This window comes from Phascolarctos cinereus, unplaced genomic scaffold (assembly GCF_003287225.1).
Source record: "Phascolarctos cinereus isolate Bilbo 61053 unplaced genomic scaffold, phaCin_HiC Scaffold_3;HRSCAF=262, whole genome shotgun sequence".
Taxonomy (NCBI): Eukaryota; Metazoa; Chordata; class Mammalia; order Diprotodontia; family Phascolarctidae; genus Phascolarctos; species Phascolarctos cinereus.
In genome coordinates, this window is record NW_027555736.1 from 3,834,727 (window position 1) to 3,847,093 (window position 12,367).

The 12,367-nt window shown below is 44.1% G+C and overlaps 1 pseudogene; it reads left to right on the forward strand.

The window, feature by feature from the left end:
• Positions 1-251: 251 nt before the first annotated feature.
• On the forward strand, positions 252-1,239 carry LOC110198693 (adenosine deaminase pseudogene; annotated as a pseudogene).
• The last annotated feature ends 11,128 nt before the right edge of the window (positions 1,240-12,367 follow it).

Genomic DNA, 12,367 nt, shown 5'->3' on the forward strand with positions numbered 1-12,367 from the left:
CTTACCCAAAGCAATAATAAGAGCAGGAAGCAGAATTTGAACCTAGGCCTTTCTGACTCCAAACTCAGTTATTGTTCCACCGAGCCAAATTTTTCATCATAAATATTGTAAACTGACACAGGAACTCCCCAGGAGAGAGCTGGCTGAACTGATGGATGGACCAAACACTGACAGTCACTATGAGCCAGCCACCAGTGTTGACAGCCTTAAGTGGAACTTCCTGTCCATCTGGGGAGCCATCAACTGAGACCATCTTGTGCTATGCAGACAAAAGAGGAATTCCACTTCCTCCCACAGCAGTGGAGGAACTCTGGGACCTCGTTGGCATGGATAAGCCCCTAAGTTTCCCTGGATTCTTGTTCAAGTTTGACTTCTACATGTCAGCCATTGTGGGTGATCAAGAAGCCATCAGAGTGGCCTATGAGCTTGTGGAGATGAAAGCCAAAGAAGGTGTTGTGTATGTGAAGCTGAGATATAGCCCCCACCTGCTGGCCAGCTCCAAGGTGGAGCCCATTCTTTGGAGTCAGGCTGAAGGAGACCTCAACCCAATGAACTCACATTTCTGGTCAACCAAGGCCTACAGGAGGGTGAGTGAGACTTCACATCAAAGTCAAGTCTGTTTTATACTGCATATGCCACGTGCCAAAATGGTCCCCTGAGGTGGTGGAGCCCTGTAAGAAGTTTCACCAATAGACAGTGGTGGCTGTCGACCTGGCTGGAGATGAAACCATTGAGGACAGTAGCCTCTTTCCTGGGCACGTACAAGCCTATGTGGGGGCTGTGAGAAGTGGCATTCATCGGAAAGTTCATGACAGAGAAGTGGAGTCTGCAGAGGTTGCATAGCAGGTGGTGAATGTTCTCCATATTGAGAGGATGCGGCATGGCTACCACACTGTAGAAGAGAGCACCCTGTATGAGAAGTTGCTGAAGGAGAACATGAACTTTGAGGTAGGCCACTGGTCAAGCTACCTCACAGGAGCCTGGAAAGTGGACATTCTGCATGCAGTCACACGATTTAGGAATGATAAGGCTAGCTATTCATTCAACACAGATGATCCCCTCATCTTCAAGTCTACCATTGACACAGATTATGACATGGTAAAAACACAAATGGGCTTTACTGAGGATGAATTTATAAGACTGAATATCAGTGCAGCCAAGTCCAGCTTCCTTCCAGACAATGAGAAGGAGCTCCCTGACCACCTGTACAAAGTCTATCAGACACCACAGCCAGTCTAATATGTCAGAGTGATGATGCCTCCAACACAATGGAGCAGGAGAGAAAAACTCCTCATCCCATAATGCCTTGACTCTGGAAGCAGATTCAAGCTGCCTTCCCAGTAGGGTGGAGGTGCTGGAATCTTGCCTCTTTTCTTTCATGGGGCAATACTGATTAGCATATCAGTTCTTTTCCCACTGTACATACAGCCAGCTGTGTATCAGGATACCTCAGTGCAAAAACATTTGTCTTATACAGACTGCTCATCACCCACAAGACTCAGGGCTTTTGCTTGTATGTCATTTAAAAATAACTTTGCTGAGAGGGCCAACTGCCAGGGGCCAAGTGCAAGGTGCCTCTGATAAAGTGATCCTGCTGAGTGTTGAGGCAGGTGGCAGTGCTTCATCAATAAACTAACCGATCCAGTTTTTGTGTTACTAAAAAATAAAAATAAATAAATAAATATTGTAAACTAAGTAATCCTGGGGGAAAAAAATAACCTCTTTTCTACATTGGCTGATGAGAAAATGATAAAACCCCAATGGCTGATTTGGAAGTGACACCAGGTGCATCTAGTCTGACCCCCACAGGTGAATTGCAGATGCTCACCGTGGGTGGGAAATTCCTGCCTCTACAAGCAGCACATGCCATCTTTTGAATAACTCCAACTGTTAGGAATTCTTCCATTGACCCCAACAATCCCAAACAAAGTTTGCATTTCTGGAACTAACTGTGCCCCCTCCCTGGGGACAAATGAGAAGAGAGCATCATTGTTAAATGGTTAGTTTGATTCCACTTTCCATATTGCCTGTAAGTGTACAGAGCATGGAATGAGAATGGTTATCTGAGAAATGATCCCACAATGAATGAGGTCACACTCAGAGTGCAGCTAAGTGCCTTTCAGTAATCCAAGTTATGAGGCGCTGATCTTTGGGTGCTGAAAAATCGAGAAATGTGATGGTGGAGCCAGTCAATGATCTTTGATAGGTGATCAAGAGAGACAGAAGAGAAACAGAATTAGCCAAGAGCCAATGCTCTGGTCTTTCCATATAGGAAAAGAATACAGCCTGCAAATTCTAGACTAGGGAGGCTAATTTCTGGTGGAAATTCAAGGATGCATTATTAAATTATTATTAAATGAATTGTATCAAAGTTCTATTGGGGCTGCAGTAAATATAGCATGGGCTTAGAGTCTGGAAGACTTGGGTTCAATTCCAGCTTCAGACAATTATGAGCCATGTGACACTGGCCAAGTCAGTTAACCTCTGTTTGCTTCCAAGAAAAGGCAGTTAGGGGGCTCAGTGTGTATGGGGTGTTCAGGGAGAACTGGCCCCTGTGGTGGGAGGCTGCTGGGCCCTGTTCAGGCTGCTCACTCCCCCTTGGTGTCCACCTTTCACCCAGCTCTCTCCTGTGGCTCCAAGAAGCTGGAGCATGTGCAGCTACACACCCTGGTAAAACCATTCTGGCAGATGGGCCAAGCCAGATTGAGGATACCTGACAGCCTCAAAAAAGTTGGTGAGTTAGGGGGATGTGAAGGCCTGCCCCTGGTGGAATGGGCAGATGAGAACAGTTTGTTCCAAAACTCATGAAGGTGGCAGAAGCAGGCACTGGGATGCACTTAGAGCTTGGTCAGACATCGAAGATGCCGAGGCATCCAGCTATTGAATCCTGGGCCATCACTAGTTGTCCTGATTTTTTGTCTTGCCAATGGACTTGATGACTCAGGATGAGACAGTGAGGCTGAGGACCTTGATCAACTCTGCCTCACTTAAATCCAATTCATGTGCAAGTCAAGACATCACCCTGTGATACTATTGGTCCTCTTTGAAAATGAAAGACAAGAAATAACAACAATCAGTGGATAGAGCGCTGGGCCTGGAGTCAGAGAGCCCTGAGTTCAAATCTGGCCTCAGACACTCATTAGCTGTGTGACACTGAGCAAGTCTACCTTTATCGACTAGAGAAGGAAATGGCCAATCAGTCCAATCTCTTTGCCAAGAAAACCCCACATAAGGCCACAAAGAGTCAGACCTGACTGAATGGCTGAACAACCACAACAGAGGTCCTCATGATGGTTGGAAGCAGTTCTTGATGGCTCTGGCAGGAGAAAGCAAGAGGTAGCCTTCAGACCAAGCCAGAAAGTCCCCAAACACAAGCCTGGCTGTGTCCCAATCATCCAACAGCCAAGGACTGGCATAGCTGTGTACAGAGAGAGCTCTCAGCATATTGTCAGGTGCATTGCCGTTTTTTGCCATATAAACTCTTAAAGATCCCTTAGTCAGTCAATAAATGTTTATTAAATGCCTACTATGTACTAGGTATTGTGTTAAGCACTCAGGATACAAAGAAAGTCAAAAGACACTCCCTGGTCTCAAAGAGTTCAGTCTAATGGGGGAGAGGAGATAACAGGAAAACAAGTATTTATAGACATCAGGATCCAGGATAATTTGGGGATAATCTTAGAAGGAAGACACCATCATTGAGGGCAATCGGGAAAGGCTATTTCTAGAAGGCAGGATTTTATCTTGGGCTCTTTAAGGAAGCCAGGAGGCAAAATTGAGAAGAAGGAGGATTCCAGGCATGGGGGACAGGCAAAGAAAATGCTCAGCATTGGAAGCTGAAGTGCTTCTGGATCACAGAGTCCATGGGGTGGGAGGTTGGTGATATGTAAGAAGATTGTTAAGTTAGGGAAGGGAAAAGGTTCTGGAGAGCTTGGAGTACCAAACAGAGGAGTTTCTATTTGGGATAGGGAATAGGGAACCACTGGAATGTATTGAGTGTTGGAGGAGGAGGAGAGAGTGTGTTTGGAATGAATAGACCTGAGCTTTGGGATGAGCATTTTGACAATTGGGTGAAGGATAGACTAGAAGTAATAGGATTGTGAATTGCCAGATGATGAGGGTCTGTGCTAGGGTGGTATCAGTGTCAGAGGAGAGGAGGAAAGGCAAAAAAGAAATAATTTGAAGGTATAATGAATGGGCTTGGCAACAAATTGGATGGGTGTGTGTGAGAGAGAGAAAGTGAGGAGTTAAGGATGATACCTACATTGTGAGTCATGGCAACTAGAAGGAAGCTTGTATCCTCCATGGTAATAAATATGTTAGGAAGAGGGTAGGTGTGTGTGTGTGTGTGTGTGTGTGTGTGTGTGTAAAATAATGACTTGAATTTTGGACATGCTGAGTTTAAGGTTTCTCAAGGACATTGAGCTTGAGATGCCCAGTAGCAGTTGCAAATGTGAGACTTGGAGGTTAGCAGAAAGGTTGGGGTTGGATCAATACTTGATTCCAGAGGAATTAAGACTTCAATCTGCAAAGCAAGTATCCACATGGATGAAATGATAGCTCACTGAAAAATTAGTCAAATTAACATTAAGAAAAGGAAATGGCATGACAAGGACTCAGCATGGCTTGATTACAAACATATTATGGAGGATGAAGCTCATTTCCTGTTTTGACAGGTGTGCTAGATGAGTCCATCAAGGGAATACTGTAGATCTAAGTTATGTAGATTTCAGCAAAGCACAACAAAATTTCTCATGCTATTCTTTTTTGGGAAAATGTAGGCCTGCTGTGTCAACAATCATACAATTAAATGGAATGGAATGGAAAAGCATTTTTTAAGACTTTACTGTATACCAAACACTGTAGTAAACACTAGGATTACATGTAAAGAGGGGGAGGGGAAGAGCAGACCCTGCTCTCAAGGAATTCAAATTCTCATTAAGGGAGACATTACATAAGAGAGAGTTCAGGTGCAGGGTGATATAAGGTCTAGAAGTCTATAGGGCACAGCAACTGATGGCTTTGGAACTGCTTGACTTGAAGGTGTGATTTTAGCTTGTAAGTCGGATTTTTTTGAGTGTCTCAGGGACATGTGCTAGGTCTCATGCTCTTTTCAGTCTGATGTTTCAGATAAAGCCATAAATGACATGCTCATCAGATGTAATGTTGTGATACATCCATTCATCTGGGAGATGAGATGCATGATGAGCCAGCAAAGGACAGTGAGGAGTGCTTAGACAGGATCATCAAGAGAGTGTGGTCAGAATAAAATACAGGGAGGAAAGAACATCTAGGAGCAAAAATGTCAACAGTAATCAAAGAATTTAAAATGTTGCAGAGAGCTTTAAAAGGATGAGGATTGAGGAAAAAATGACTCTCACTCCATGAAGATGCTGATAACTCTTATCCACCAGCCTCCCAAACATTCCTTTTCTCAGTGAGTTCAGTCCTTGTCTCACGTACTTTCTCCCCTTTCTAGTTCCTGCTCTCTTTCTAGGGGACTTTAACATATATATTGACACTCGTAAGTGCTCTAAACTCCCAGGTCTTCAGCTTACTCATTTCCCATGACCTAGTCCCCTTTCCATCCTCCACTACCCAACATAGATACTTAGGGACATGACCTTGTCATCTCCACAAATGCTTCACTTCCATGAATTCTGACATTTCTTTATCAGATCATATTCCATTGCTATACCAAATCTCCCTCTGCCTTTCATCCCCTCGCCCCATTCTCGGTCCTCAATGTGGCCTCCATTCCCTCCATTTCTCACTGCTCTACTTGGCCACCACCCTTGCACTAACTACACTTCTCCTCCCTCTCCATTCTTGACCCAAATTATTTGAAATGAACACTTCTTTTGAGCCCCTTATTCTGTTGAAGGTATCACCCTTCCAAGCCCTAACTTTGGACTGCTTCCACCATCCATGGACTCTGCTCCTTAGAAAGGAGCTGGAGAAAATCAGGAAATCCTACTGATATGTCCACTACAAATGATTACATTATGGAACCTCAGCTAGATGCTGACTACAGCAAACTGATCCTTTCACACATCCCCTATCCATTCACTCTCCCACTCCCCTCCACAGTTCTTCCAATCCCTTTGCTCCTTCCTCAACCCTCCCATGGCTCCCCACCTGCCTCCATCACTGAGCTAAGAACCTTGCTTCATGTTTCACTGCAAAACTGAGACACCATTCACTAAGGTTCTCTCTGCTCGCTTCCTCTTCATGCTGTATCATTTAGACACATTCTGATATTGTGTCTTCCACCTTTGTCTCACCCTTCTCCTTGCCAAGGATAAGACTACCCCTCTACACATACAAGTGATTCCATTGACTTCCATCTTTCCCAGCACATTTTCCCTTTTATTATCTGACTCTCTGTCTTGTCTCCCATATCTCTCTGTCTACTGGAAACTTCCAAGCTTCTTACAAACAGACCAGGGTCTTCCCTGGACTCAAAAATGCTCTCATTTTATTCATCTATTCCTGCTAGCTATCTTTTGTCTGATATCTCTCCTCCCTTTTATGGCTAAGTTTCTTGAGAAGGCCATCTATGAGTGATGTCTCCAGTCCTTTTCACTCATTCTCTCTTACTTGTGCAGTCTGGCTTCCAACCTCTTAATTCAACTGACAATTACTCTGTGCCAAGAGCTGTGCTAAGCCATGGGAATAAAAATGCACAAATGGGAAAGGGAGGAGAGTTGAAATTAAGAGGGGGGTCCATGGTAGGGAAAGCCTCTGAGGAGAGTCAAGAGCACAGCCTGGAGAGGAATGAAGACATGGTGACCATGGGTGTCTTCTTCAAAATGGAGGTTCTGGGATACACTGGACAACCAGAGGGAGAAGTCACAGGAGCCCAGGAAATGTCCAATCTGGGAGATCCAGGGGTACAGTGAGCTTCCAGAGGGAAGTGGTAGAGAAAGTCTGAAGGACTGTCTTTTACACTTCTTTGTGCTTAGCACAGTGCCTGACATGCAGTTGATGTTTAATAAATCTTTGTTTATTGACTAACTGACTGGCTGATGAAGACTCCACTGTCAGAGGAGAGCAGCCTACTAGGAGCCCTACTTAATGAGCCCCAGGCTTGTGGAGCTGCTCAGGAGTGCCAGGATTGTAAATGGTTAAGCATGAGGCATTCTCCATTTTTTCATAGGATTCCTATTATCATTTGTGGACACCACAGAGGAGGGGTTTGCCTCTTGTAAACTGAGAAAACTGTCGGGCCCTTTCCTTTTCTCAAGTGCCCCTCAATCTTATTATTTGTCATTCTCTCCAGTGAAACCTTATAGGCCCCAGGTGGGCAGCACCACTGCCCCTGGGGCCGACTCCAGCACTGCACCATTTAATTAGGCCTTGTGGCCCCTATGAGTCTGAAATGGCATCTTTGTGGTACTTAATGATCTAGGAAAAAATGGAAGACACGTTCCCAATGTGATGAACACTGGAGAAGAAGGGTGGGTCCCCAGCGTTAGTCATCAAATTTCTGTTAGTGAATGTTCTTCTCACTGCTGTTACGACCTCCTGGTGAATCCCAGCATTTTGAACTGTGGGCTCAGCTTCTGCCAGCATTGCCTGGCTCTGTGGTGGGTGTTATCAGAGAAAACAGAGTCCAGAGTGCCAAGAGAAAAGGAAACATTTTCCTAAAGGATGTTGTTGAAGAGGCTATTCCTGACATCATCAAATTGTGAATAGAGACGTTGAGCAGAGCAGTGCTACAGTTTGGAGTCTCTCAGCCTTTCACGAATGGAGGAATGATCTGATTTCTATAGCTCCAAATGGATGATGAACAAACCCTCAAAGAGGAGGGAGATTTTTTCTTCATTAGCGGGTGTTTCAGTGCTCCTATGTGTACATCATGGGAGAAGTGACAATCAGAGGATGACCTATTCCTTCACAAATCTGTTACAAAAAGGGACAGCTGAACAAGTCGTCTTCTGGTTAGAACAGCATGGCCCTTGTACCTGTCTTTACCGAGAAAGATTTTTATCTTAAAGAGTTAATGGCAGGATGTCAACCTAGGCAAGTCATTATTTTGTTTTATGCCCTGAAGAGCTCCCCAATATTTAGTGTGTTTTATCTGGACTTGTTTGATTATGCAGAAACCTTGGTTTTCATACATACAATATGCATTATGAAAGAAAAAGAGGTTATCATCACACAGTTTCTTGACTTTAAAGAGCCCACTTGGAAGCAGTGGAGAGAATCCCTTGTTAAATATTCAGTTGATTGCTGAATTTGCCTGGACTGGCTGGATGTACACTCCTAGACTGTTGGACTTCCTGCTGTTAATTCCATGGTGCTCTCTGTTCTGGAGTTATTATCTTTTTTTCCCTTGTTTTTTTGCTTCTTTGGTTTTAGGCAATTGGGGTTAAGTGACTTGCCCAGGGTCACACAGCTAGTAAGTGTCAAGTGTTTGGTGTGAGGTTGGATCTGAACTCAGGTCCTCCTGACTTCAGGGCTGGTGCTCTATCCACTGCCCCACCTTATTGCCCCTGGAGTTATTTTCTTTTTGGAGGATTTGGTCAAGGAATGAATTAAAAATGGTTCCTCACATAATATGGAGCCATTTGGGGACTGTATTGATGTAGGGACTCTTGTGGCCATTTTTTTGGCTTATTATTCCTAAGTTTATTTACAACTGTTTTTTTACTGAGTCCTGTAGTTTAACCCCATTATCAACATTGATCTTGTGGTCAATGAAGTATGCTCATTAGAAACCCAAGTGTAGTAAGTGATACTGTCCCAGCCCCGAGTTCAACCAGCCTCCAGCAGATCTGAGCTTAGAAATTACAGAGTGGTGAAGGCTGCTGGGGGAGTGCTGGGGTGGGGCTGGGGCACTGCTTTTCTATAAATATTTTGTAAAAAGCTACACAAAGATTGTCTGGTGTGGGAAACAGGCCTATTATTTCTGAACCAGGATTGATTTACTCAGATTGTACAGTAGTGATGCTACCTCACAAAGGAGATGATGGCAATGAAGGACTCTTAGATCTCCTCAGAGAATACAGGACATACATGAAAGTATCATAGTAAATAGTTGTGTGTGTGTGCTTATCAACTGGCCTTCTGAGGCCTTGTTTGATAGAGCTGGTAAGTGACAGAAAATCACTTTTGGAGTTCTGATGATAGGGAAATGAAATTCTGCTAGGCAGGACCTCACCTTCCAAATGTTGTCAGTAAGTGAACTTTTTTGAAAATGAGGCTTTGGGTCTATCATGACCATAGACAAACTGCTGCAGACCAGATGTGTGTATGAAAATAAACTGCTCTTGGGTTCAGGATGTTTTGATTTTGTGTCTTGTTTGTGACTTCTTGGGAAATATCAATGAAAACTCTGAAGATGCTGAGCTGCTGACATATTCTCTCCTCAGCACTCTTAGCCTTTTTCGGGGGAAGCTAAGTGGTGCAGTCCCCTACTGGAGCACTGTCGTTGTGGTGAAGGGGCTTGTGTAGCTCAAGGAAGCTCTGTGTTATGGCATGTAGAATTACCCAAGAAAAGCAGGTCACAGTTTAAGGTTCTGATAAAAGATGACCCACTGGAGAAGGAAATGGCAAACCACTCCAGTATCTTTGCTAAGAAAACCCCAAGGACAATACTAAAAGTATAAAAGAGATTAGAAGATGATCCCCTTGGGTTGATAGGTTTCCAACCAAGCTACTGGGGAAAAGCAGAGGACAGCTACAAGTTCAAGAAAGAATGAAATGGTTAGGCCAAAGCAAAAAGGAAGCGTAGCTGAGGCTGGGTCTGGTGACAAAAGCAAAGTCTGATGCTGTAAAAATCAACATTTCATAGGAACCTGGAATGTAAGATCTATGAACCAAGGTAACCTGGATGTGGTTAAAAAAAGGAAATAGAAAGATTAAAAAAAGCAACATCTTGTCAGTGAACTTACATGGATGGGAATGGCTGAATTTGATCCATGTGATCATTGTATATGCTACTCTGGAAGGGGAGAGGGAGGGGAAAAGAGGGGGAGGAGGAGGAGGTTCGGAGTGGGGGAGGGCAGTTACTCTGACCTATGGGAGAATTTTTTTAAAAAGCAGAATCATTTTAAACTCATAACAGTTACAAAAATTGACGTGAAGAACATCAAACTGTTTCTGTATTCATTTTGTTCTGAAGGACCTACACGTTAGGTAAATGTTTTGAACAACAAGATTAAACTGTACATCCTGTATTTTAAGGTCTAAGTTTAACTGGTCAACATTTAAATGGATTGGAGCTATTAGCACATAAAATGTTGGGGGGTTTTCCAGCTCTTCCCCATCATCCCTTTTTCCCCCAATACTTTTCAGTTTGTATTTGGTTTCCCAGTTAATACATAGCTGATAGCTCTCAGTTTCTCTTATGTTTTTAACTGCTTGAGAATAAAAAGTCATTTGACAGAAATACTTGCGTATATTTAAAGACCCATTGCCCCTCAGCTCCATGTACGTTCAAGAACAATCAATCTGCATAATAAAATGATTACTACAATCATTACAAAAAAAAATGCATCTGTGGCAACTTTAAAGATTATACTTTTATTTAAAAACATTTGATATTTGACCTCACAATGTATCTTTGTCTTTGTGGTCTGATATATCCATACCAAGAACTGTGATTTTTAAATGTGGAAAGATCTGAAATACAGCTTTTTGTGTATGAAAATAACTGGGGTGAAAATAACAGTATGTGAGAACAGGCCATGTAGAAATGGATGACTTCCAGCCAACGGGGGTGTGGCGGATGCGTGAACCATCCTTTGGTCTTTGCATCTGGTCCTGAAAGTGAGAATTTCACATGTGCTTTGGAAGGTTTCAAAAATTAACTTTAAGCAAAAATAAAGTGTTTTTCTAAGAAAAAAAGAAACTCTATGGCCAATGGCAAGCCCCTATGTACTGTTACTGCCAATGCTGCACATGCGGCTGGGCAAAGATGCCGACCCCCGTGACATTCAGAACTGTCATGGTTCCTTCCTTCCCCCTCAACCCCAGACTATCAGGGCTATGCTACTTGGGCAGAGGTGGTGAGCGTTGAATAGATAGATATCCATCAATATGGTTGTAGATGTTGCTATAGATATGCCTTAGAAATTGAGCTGCAGAAGCTTAGCTGGAATATGGCATGTCTAAGAAGTGTGTTCTCTGTTTGCATGTGTGTGTGTGTGTGTGTGTGTGTGTGTGTGTGTGTGTGTGTTTCAGAGAGTTGGTGGAGCCAAGAAGCACTCATTACTCCTCTTCCAAGTGTGTGCCGGGCTCTGTGCTAGGGTCTAGACAGGCTAATGTCACCAATATGGCAGACTCTGTCGTCAGGGGGCTGTTAGGAGAATTTTCATTCTATTGGATGAAAATGTCGTTGCCAGAGACTGTTGCTGACACAGCACAGCAGTCCACAGATGAATGCTGAAAGCAGCAGGCCTTTTGATTTGCTGTATTTGAGAGATCCCCAAAGAAACACCGAAAAGGAAGGCAGCTTCAGGTTTGGGGTAAATCCCAGAGGGCTGATTGGTGGAGTGGGTGCCTGCATGCATGGTCACATCCTAGGGTTCCTTCCCCTAATCATCTGTCTGCCTGCCTGTCTCAGATAAAGCAGTTCTTCAAAAAATATTTATTAAAACTTTTTTAGGAACTGTCTTTTCTGCTTTCAAATGGCATACTGCAGGCATAGGTCAGCTGGGCCTGCCCTGGGCTCAAGGAATGTCATGAAAAGAAAGAGTTTTAATTTCATGGGACCTGGGGGGCAGCTTTATGCTGGCTATCCTCCTTAGCCATATGCTGTTTTCTGTGGCTAGGCTAAGTGGTTTGTCCTAAATCAGGATTCAGAGCTGGGGCCAGAATATGGATCTCCTTGCAGGACCTGTGGGTCTTCCTCACAGCCCTGCTTATGATAGCTGCTGAATGAATGGGGGCAAGCCACCCTCTGCCTGCCTGCATCTGCTCAGGCCTCTGCCCCCATAAGGCCACAGCCAAGGCAGTCTCTGAGGTAATGCCAGCAACCACTGTTGGCCATGCCTATCCAGGGACTGTGTGTGAGTAGGCCTATGTGTCGTTACCGAGGCTGCCTCAGGGAGACGTCAGAAGGACCAATTGACTCCGGAAGTCCACAGGCCCTGGCTTTTATCTTTGTTTCCCACTAAAGCTTTGCTACTGTGGCCTTTGGATGAGTTTAAACACACCCAGTGTTGTCCTCTTAGACCCCAGCTCCTCAGAAGCTGAGAATTGAGCTCCCAGCTGAGCAGAAATGGGCTTATAGCAGGCACTGGGGACCATCTGCTCCTCTCCAGTAGGCCAGGGAGTTTTTAACCTCTTTGGGATGAAACCAATGGTACTCTCTGCAGAAGCATGTTTTTAAATGAACTAAGCATATAAGATTGCAGAG